The sequence below is a fragment of the Dasypus novemcinctus genome, chromosome 8 (assembly GCF_030445035.2).
Source record: "Dasypus novemcinctus isolate mDasNov1 chromosome 8, mDasNov1.1.hap2, whole genome shotgun sequence".
Lineage (NCBI taxonomy): Eukaryota > Metazoa > Chordata > Mammalia > Cingulata > Dasypodidae > Dasypus > Dasypus novemcinctus.
In genome coordinates this window covers 34,144,448-34,153,071 of record NC_080680.1, presented here as the reverse complement: position 1 = coordinate 34,153,071, position 8,624 = coordinate 34,144,448, and the positions used below count along the sequence as shown (strand labels likewise).

Sequence of the window (8,624 nt, the reverse complement as noted above, 5' to 3'; positions counted from 1 at the left end):
TCTGTTTCCGTGTTGATCTTCTGTCTACTTATTCTATCTAATGATATGAGTGGGGTGTTGAAGTCTCCAACAATTATTGTAGAGATGTCTATTTCTCCTTTCAGTTTGGCCAGAATTTGTCTCATGTATTTTAGGGCACCCTGGTTAGATGCATAGATATTTATGACTGTTATATCTTACTGGTGGATTGTCCTTTTATTTATATATAATGGCTTTCTGTTCTCTTATAACTTTTTTGCATTTAAAGTCTTTTTTGTCTGATATGAGTATAACTACCCTTGCTCTTTTATGGTTACTATTCATATAGAGTATCTTTTTCCAAACTTTCACTTTCAGCTAGTTTGTATCCCTGGGTCTAAGGTGAGTTTCTTGTAAGCAGCATATGGATGGTTCATGGTTTTTAAAATCCATTCTCTCAGCCTGTATCTTTTGATTGGGGAGTTTAATCCATTCACATTCAATGATATTATTGTAAATGCATTATTTACTGCCTCCATCTTATTCTTTGGTTTTCCTATGTCATATCTTATTTTTGTCTTTTTACTCTTTTGGTTATACTTCCTGCTATTCTTTCTTCTATACTGTCCTCCAAGCCTGTCTCTCCTGTATCTAGGTTCTAAGGATTTCTTTAATATTTCCTCCAAAGGTAGATTGTTTTTTTTTTGCAAACTCTTAGTTTCTGTTTGTGAATGTTTTATACTCACCTTTATATTTGAAGGACAATTTTGCTGAATAAAGAATTCTCAGCTGACAGTTTTTCTCTTTTGGTATCCTAATTGTATCATATGGCTGTCTTCTTGCCTGAATGGTTTCTGAAGAGAAATTTATGCTAAGTCATACTGGATGTCCCTTGTATGTGATGGTTTGCTTCTCCCTTGCTGCTCTTAGAATTTTCTTCTTATCTTTGATTTTGACATTCTGCCAGCATGTTCCCAAGATCTCTGGTTGCTTGTGGCCAAGGGATCTCCAACTGCATGCGAGAGCAACCTGGAGAGACTTTGACAGCCCAGGTCAGCAGAGTACCTGCAGCTGCCACTCGATTTTCCTATAATGTCTCAGGACCTGGGCTTGGAGGGACCCAAGGCCAGGTGTTTCCATTTATTCTGCAGGTTACCCCTGTGTTTCACTGTGTTAACAGTGTTAACATGTCTGAAGATGCCAGCTTGTTGCTGGAGCAGAGGTGTCCTCCTTTTTTAGGTCTGTGATACCTAGAAAGCCATCCTCATCTGATTATGGACCTAGAGTTGGGAGAAGCACTCAGAAGAGGCAGGCTAAAAGGCACCTGGCTGGTTATTAGGTGGAAATTGTGAACTCTGCAAGGAGAGTCCTTTGCTTTTTGTTGAGTGCTTCTATCCCTTGTGTCTGACATGTTTATGACCAATAAAATATTTACTCTATGGAAAAAAAAAAAGACATTCTGAGTAGCATGTGTCTTAGGGTCTATTTGGATTTATTCTGAGTGGGGTATGGTGTGCTTCTTGGTCATGTAAGTTCATTTCTTTTGTGAGAGTTGGGAAATTTTCAGCTTGATTTCTTCACATATTCTTTACACCCCTTTTCCCTTCTCTTCCCTTTCTGGAAGTCCCATGACCTGTATGTTGTTGCATTTTGTGTCATCATTCAACTCTGAGCCCCTGTTCAATTTTTTCCATTCTTTCCTCTCTTCAATTTTAGCTATTCTGTCTTCAATATCACTTATTCTTTCTTCTTTCAAGTCTGCTGTCATATGCCCCAAATGTGTTTTTTTTTAAGATTTTTAAAATTTATTTCTCTCCCTCCACCCCCCCTCCCATTGTCTGCTCTCTGAATCCGTTCACTGTGTGTTCTTCTGTGACACTTCTATCCTTATCAGCAGCACCAGGAATCTGTGTTTCTTTTGTTGTGTCATCTTGTTGTGTCAGCTCTCCATGTGTGCTGTGCCATTCTTGGGCAGGCTACACTGTCTTTCATGCTAGGAGGCTTTCCTTACAGGGCACACTTCTCATGCATGGGGCTCCCCTACATGGGGGACACCCCTGCATGGCATGGAACACCTTGAGTGCATCAGCACTGCACATGGGCCAGTTCCACATGGATCAAGGAGGCCTCGGGTTTGAACCGCAGACCTCCCATGTGGTAGGCAGACACCCTATCCATTGGGGCAAGTCTGCTTCCCCAAAATGTGTTTTTGATCTCACCTATTGTGTCTTTCATTCCCATGAGCTCTGTTACTTTTCTGTTCAGGATTTCAAATTCGTCCTTGTGCTCACTCAGTGTCTTCTTGATGTCATTTATCTCTTTGACCATATTGTCTTTCAACTCATTGATTTGATTTTGGAAATTTGTGCACATCGCACCCATTAGTTCTCTCAAATTCTGCATCTTTTCTGGGCCTTTGATATATTCCATTTCTTGAGCCTTATCTTCTCATTTCTTGATATGGGTCTTAATTTTTGCTGATATCTAGGCATATGATTAGGACCTAGTTTACTCAGATGTCCAATTTCTTTCTCTTTTGTAGTGTTTCAGTGGCAGGAGCTGTGTGTTACCACTGCTCTTTGATTCTTGGCTTGACCTGGATTTTTAGGATTGTCCTGCTGGTTGCTCAAAACTGGGCACTGGACTCAGTAATTGGTTGTAGTGTCAATTCCTAGGGCCTCGGGAGTGGAGGTTATAGAGGCCAGAAAAAGCCTCTCCTACTTATTTTTAATTTTATTGCATGCACTTCCTTGGCCTGCCAGCAGATGGCACTCCTTGGAAGCTCTCAGTTCAATTTCTGGTCAGAGTGTATTTGTTGCAACATAGACTAGATCAATCTGGCAGAGCTTCCAGTCTGGAGGCTATGAGCCTTGTAATTCAAGCTTTCTCTGAGACAGTTCTCCAGTCTTCTCTGGCAGGCTCCTCCCTTTTCCCAAGTTGGAAATGTTTCCACTCCCCTCTGAGTCCTCAACAATCAGTCCCTGTTAGTAGAGGAGATTTTTAGCCCCTTGCTGACTCCAAGGCAAACAATAGGACACAGCAGACCAAATTTGTGAGTCAAAAGCTGAGTCAGCCATAGGCTGTGTCCCTCTCTCTCCCCTCTCCCCTTTCCTTGGGGGGGGGGTAGGGGGGAGGTTCCTCAACAATCAGTCCCAGTTTGAAGAGAGGGAGGTTGTGAGGGTCAGAGGATTTCTCTAGTACTTCACCAGCTCCCAGGGCAAACCAGTGTGTGGTCCCACCTGGCCTGGAAGGGCTTGTGGGACCCAGCAGACCAAATTTGTGGGTCAGAAGCTGAGTGAGTCTTAGGCTGTGTCCCTCTCTCTCCCCTTTCCTAGGTTAGTAGATCCCTGGAGCCCCCTTTGTCTGTAGTCGCAGGCCAAGACAAGAGAATTCTATAGTGTCTTTAGTGTGGGGGATGGTATTGGCAGCAGCAGCCACTGTTTTCAACTCACATTGAACTCACAGTTCTGTCATCACAATTTCCTTTGTCCCTCTCTCCTCTGGGTGGTATCAAGCCTTTGCCTGGTGTCCTAAACCCTAGATCTTTTTCTAGGCTATTTCAGCCTGTCCTCTAGCTTTTTTTTTTTTTTTTTGAGAAGAGAGTCTCCTGTCTTTCTAGCCTGCCATCTTCTTGAAAGTCTTCAGTTTCTACTAAGGCCCAGTGGCAGACCAAAAGCTGTTTCTCAAAAGAATAATAATTACCTACAGAGGATGGCAAGGCTTTGCTCCAAAACCCTAAGGGTCTGCATCATGATTCTCCCATATGAAAGGCTTCAGACAGCTTCTCTATTTGCCACTGACTTTTCCAGCACCATTGGATCAGCTGAATCATATGGCCCAAGAGGTAGTGCAGTTTGTACAGCAGCTGGACTAGTGGTAGAGACTCCTGGACCTACTGTGAGATGAACCTGAGCTAAAACTCCATCAATCACCTGACCTCCATAAACCCCTACTCTCACCAGTGGACCACTGTAATGTTTCGGATCTCTTGGAATGTCACTTCTGAGCCAATGTCTAATAATCCCTAAAATGTCTGATTATTTTCTTTTCTCCAAGGCAAAGTTACCCTGGTAAAAGGCCATAGATCCCTCTGGGGATGGCTCATGGGGCTCTGGGTCTGTAAACTATCTCAATTCTAGGAATTAAGAGGTCATGAGTCTCTGTATAATTCAAGCTGGGCTTTTATTCACTTGACATAGAACTCTTCTGCTTATACAGATCGAGTAGGAATTTAGTAGATTGCCCATAAGCTTTACCTCTAGGCACCCCAGCATCTATTAGCCAACACCATAGGCCTCTGCATCTCAGATTATTTTGTGACTGCTGTTTTGAGTTGGCTGTTCATTGTGGTAGCCACACCTACCTTGTCTTTGGCAATTAAGTGCTGCCACTTGGCTTCTGCCAATCCAGGATCCAGTCATCCCCATAGTGTTTAAGGACCCCAGTTCATTGACAGAAGTTCCCATGGAAATATCTGACCTACAGAGAAGGCAACCACAGAGCTCTTCAGGGAAGATGGAGTTAGTCTCACAAATTTTATTTTTCAGAGTCCTGGTGAAAGGTGTGTCCTCTGCATATTCCTGGGGTGAGTGAGAAGGTCTTATATGATAAATCCATCTAACATTCAAATCTCTCTAAGCCTTTGGATCCCCTCTTCTACAGTATACCAGGGTAGTTCTGGCATTTTGACCTCAGGTAGAGTCAGCCATCTTTTGATCCATGTTTCAGCCAGCCACCCAAACTATCTGTTAGAGCTCTTTCTAACCCCTCAAACTACAACACTGAATCCAACATTGAATCCAGAATCTCTGCTTACTGGGCAAATATCAATAAATTGAGCCTGATCCAACTTTATATTCCTTCCACTATTATCCTACACCCTTAATATCCATTCCCACACATATTCTCCTGATTTCTGTCTGTAAAAATTGGAAAACTCATGCAGTTCTTTTGGTAGTATACTTCCTCACCTTTGTACTTCACCTTTAGGGGCTTGTTGGGACTTAAGACTAGTTAAAGGTCTGGAAGTACAGAGGGGGGTGGGGGGTGGGTAACAAGAAGGATTTTAAGTGTCTTGCAAGTCAACTATCTCAGGGCATTCCATTGCAGTTTCATCTAGTGAGACAGGATTAATCTCTTCTGGTAGATGTTGGATGGCAGACTCCTTGGCAAAGACTGGAGGTCTGGTGGCTGTATCCTCAAGGCAGACTGGAGGTTGGGAAGGTGTTTCCAGGTAAACCATTACAGGTTTATCTGGCAAGAGCTCAACAGAATTTAGGGGTTCAATGTCCTTGCTGCCATTATTATCAACTCATATGTCTCCACTCCAATTTTCAGGATTCCATTCCTTTCCAATCAATGTCCTCACTTTAACAGCAGACACCCTGCAAGGTTGAAATTTTAGTTTTCATTGTAACTGTCCTACTCACACAATGAGACTCTAGGTCTGGTTTTCAGAGATCTCAAGTCTGTGGTTGCACAAAATGAGATTTTCTTTCAAGGCATACATAGACACTTTCACATCATTCATGCAGGACGATTTGCAAATTTGAACCTTCAGCTCAACCATTTCTTTTATAACTGTATCCAGCATATTTAGGAACAATCAGTCAATATCAATGTAACTTTTAACTCTACAAAATTCTGTAAAGGTGTCAAAACACTCACTCAGAGGTTTGGCTCTTATAAGCATGGAAACAGCCATATCCAGTGGTGATAATTCTGTGTATCTCTATTACCAACACATGCCATAGACTATCTGTGGCCTCTTGATTATTGGAAACAGAATCATTAGTACCTTTGAATCTAATCAGAATAGAGAGCCAATTTCAAAAACCTCAGAACCAATTCAGAAATCCCATTTTTAAGGTTGTTTCTCAAGAACCACTCCCAGCACCAAGCTGTATTACTCAGGGTTCTCTAGGGAAACAATTGAGAGAAGATATCTGTAAATATTATGAGATTTTATAAAATTATCTCAAACAACCATTGGGAGGCATGAATCCATATTCTGTAGGGCAGGCTGCAACTCAGGAACTATGATGAAAGGACTTCAGCGAGACCCCCAGGAGAAGTTGGCTATCTGAAGTTGAGATGGGAATTCTCTCTCTTGACTGCTAAAATCACTTCTCCTTTTAAGGCCTTCAACTGATTGGATGAGATGTCTCTCACTGCTGAAGGCAATCTCCTCAGTTGATTGTAGATGTAATCAGTCATAGAGGCAATCAATTCACTGATGATTTAAGTCCATGAAATATCTTCACAGTTCAATTTAGCCAGTGCTTGCTTGACCAAACAACTGGGCACCATTACCTGGCCAAGTTGACACATAAGCCTAACCATCAGGAAGATTAAATATTATTAAGATGTCAATTATTCCAAAAGTAATTTGCATATTCAATGCAATCCCAATCAAAATGGAAAAGCCAATCACCAAATTTATATAGAAGAGTAAGGGACCCCAAATAGTCAAAACATGTTAAAAAAGAAGAATGAATTTGGAGGACTCACACTTCCTGATTTTAAAACTTATAACAAAGATACAGTAATCAAAATAGCATTTTAAAGGCACAAGTTCCAACATATTGATCAATGGATTGAATTGAAAGTTCAGAAATAAACCCTCAACATCAATGGCCAATTGATTTATTTTAATTTTTATTCTTTTAGGAGGTGCCAGGGATGGAATCTGAGACCTTGTACATGGGAAGCAGGTGCTCAACCACTGAGAGATATCTGCTTCCCAGTCAACTGATTTTTGACAAGAGGGCCACGTCCACTCAATGATGAAAGAATGGTCTCTCCAATAAATGGTGCAGGGAAAACTGGATATCCAGATGCAAAACAATGAGTGTGGACCCCTATTTCATACCATAAACAAATATTCACTGAAAATTAATCAAAGACCTAAATATAAAATCAAACCTATAAAACTCCTACAAGGAAACAGAGAGAAGCATCATCAGAAACTTGTTGTAGGTAATGGTTTTTTGGAGTTTACACTAAAAGCACAAACAGCAAAAGAAAAACAGATAAATGGAACTTCATTAAAAGTAAAAACTTGTGCACCCAAGGATGTTATCATGAAAGTAAAAGAAAACTTACAAATGGGAGAAAATACTTGGAAACCACATATTCAATAAGGGTTTAATATACAGAATATATAAAAAATCTTAAAACTCCATAACAAAAAAGAAAACAACCCAAATAAAAATGGGCATAAGACTTGAATGCATATTTCTCCAAAGAAATTATACAAATGGCCAGTAAGTACATGAAAAGATGCTCAGCATCATTAGCTATTGGGACAATGCCCGTCAAAACCAAAATGTGATACCAGTTCACACCTACAAGAATGGATACTGTTTTTTTTTAAAAAAAAACAAAACAGAAAATAACAAGTGTTGGAGAAGATGTGGAGAAACAGGAACACACATTCATTGCCAGTGGTAGTGTAAAATGGTACTGCTACTGTGGAAAACAGTTTGGCAGTTCATCAGTAAAGTATACAACTACCATATGACCCAGCAATCTCACTTCTAGGTATATACCCAAATGAACTGAAAGCAGGAACTTGAAACTGATATTCATAGGGCTATTAATCACAATTGCTAAAAGATGTATTCAACCCAAGCATCCATCAACAGACAGATAAACAAAATGTGGTATAGACATACAATGGAATATTACTCAGTCATAAAAAGGAATGAAGTTCTGATACATGCAACAACATGGATGAACCTTGAAGACATGATGACTGAAATAAACCAGAAATAAAAGGATAAATTGTATTATCTCACTAATATAAAATAATCAGATAAGCACATAGAGTCAGAAACTAGAATACAGTTTACCATGGGCTGGAGTCAGGGTTTAGAATGGGGAGTTAATGCTTAATTGGTACAAAATTCTGTTTAGAGTGATGGAAAATTTTGAGTAATAGGTGATGATGATGGTAGCACAACATTGTGAATGTAATTAACACCACTGGATTATATATATTAATGTGGTTAAAAGGAGAAACTTACGGTTGTATATATGTTAGTACAAAAACATTATTTTAAACCATAGAACTGTATAAATCAGTGAATCCTAATGTAAACTATGGATCATAATTAATAGTATAATTACAATAACATTGTTTCATCAATTGTAACAAAGGTAACACGCTAATGCAAAGTGTTAATAGGACAGTTGTGTGTGATGAAGTACATAATAAGTCTGTACTTTCTGCATGATTTTTCAGTAAATTTATAGTATCTCCAATAAAAAAAGAAAAAGAAAACCAAAAATGAAATAAAAGACTTGATATCTTAGAATCATATAATTGTATTGGAAGAAGTATGCACACACACCCTTAAAAAGTTAGCACCTGAATCATTCTTTGTTTATTGTAAGAACTAGCACATAGTTGTGATTATAACCTAAATTACATGACAATTAAATGCAAGATAAAATTATTGTCTCAAAAAAACAAACAAAAAAGGACACAGGTAGCCAATTTGAAGGGCTTCCTAGTGGCCAAATCTGAGATAATTTGTACAAGAAATGAATGATAGTAACTGATAACTCATAGGATAAAATACATACTCATTAGTCTCTACTAAAATAAATAATTGAATAAAGAAATGGGTGTGAAAAGAAAGCTCTTCCTTACAATAGAATTC

The 8,624-nt window shown here is 39.4% G+C and overlaps 1 non-coding gene across 1 annotated transcript; it reads left to right on the top strand.

The window, feature by feature from the left end:
* Positions 1-922: 922 nt before the first annotated feature.
* LOC111765565 (small nucleolar RNA SNORA44) lies at positions 923-1,053 on the top strand. Its single transcript, XR_002797868.1, has one exon. It is a non-coding gene; the product is annotated as a small nucleolar RNA SNORA44 (small nucleolar RNA).
* Positions 1,054-8,624: the final 7,571 nt, after the last annotated feature.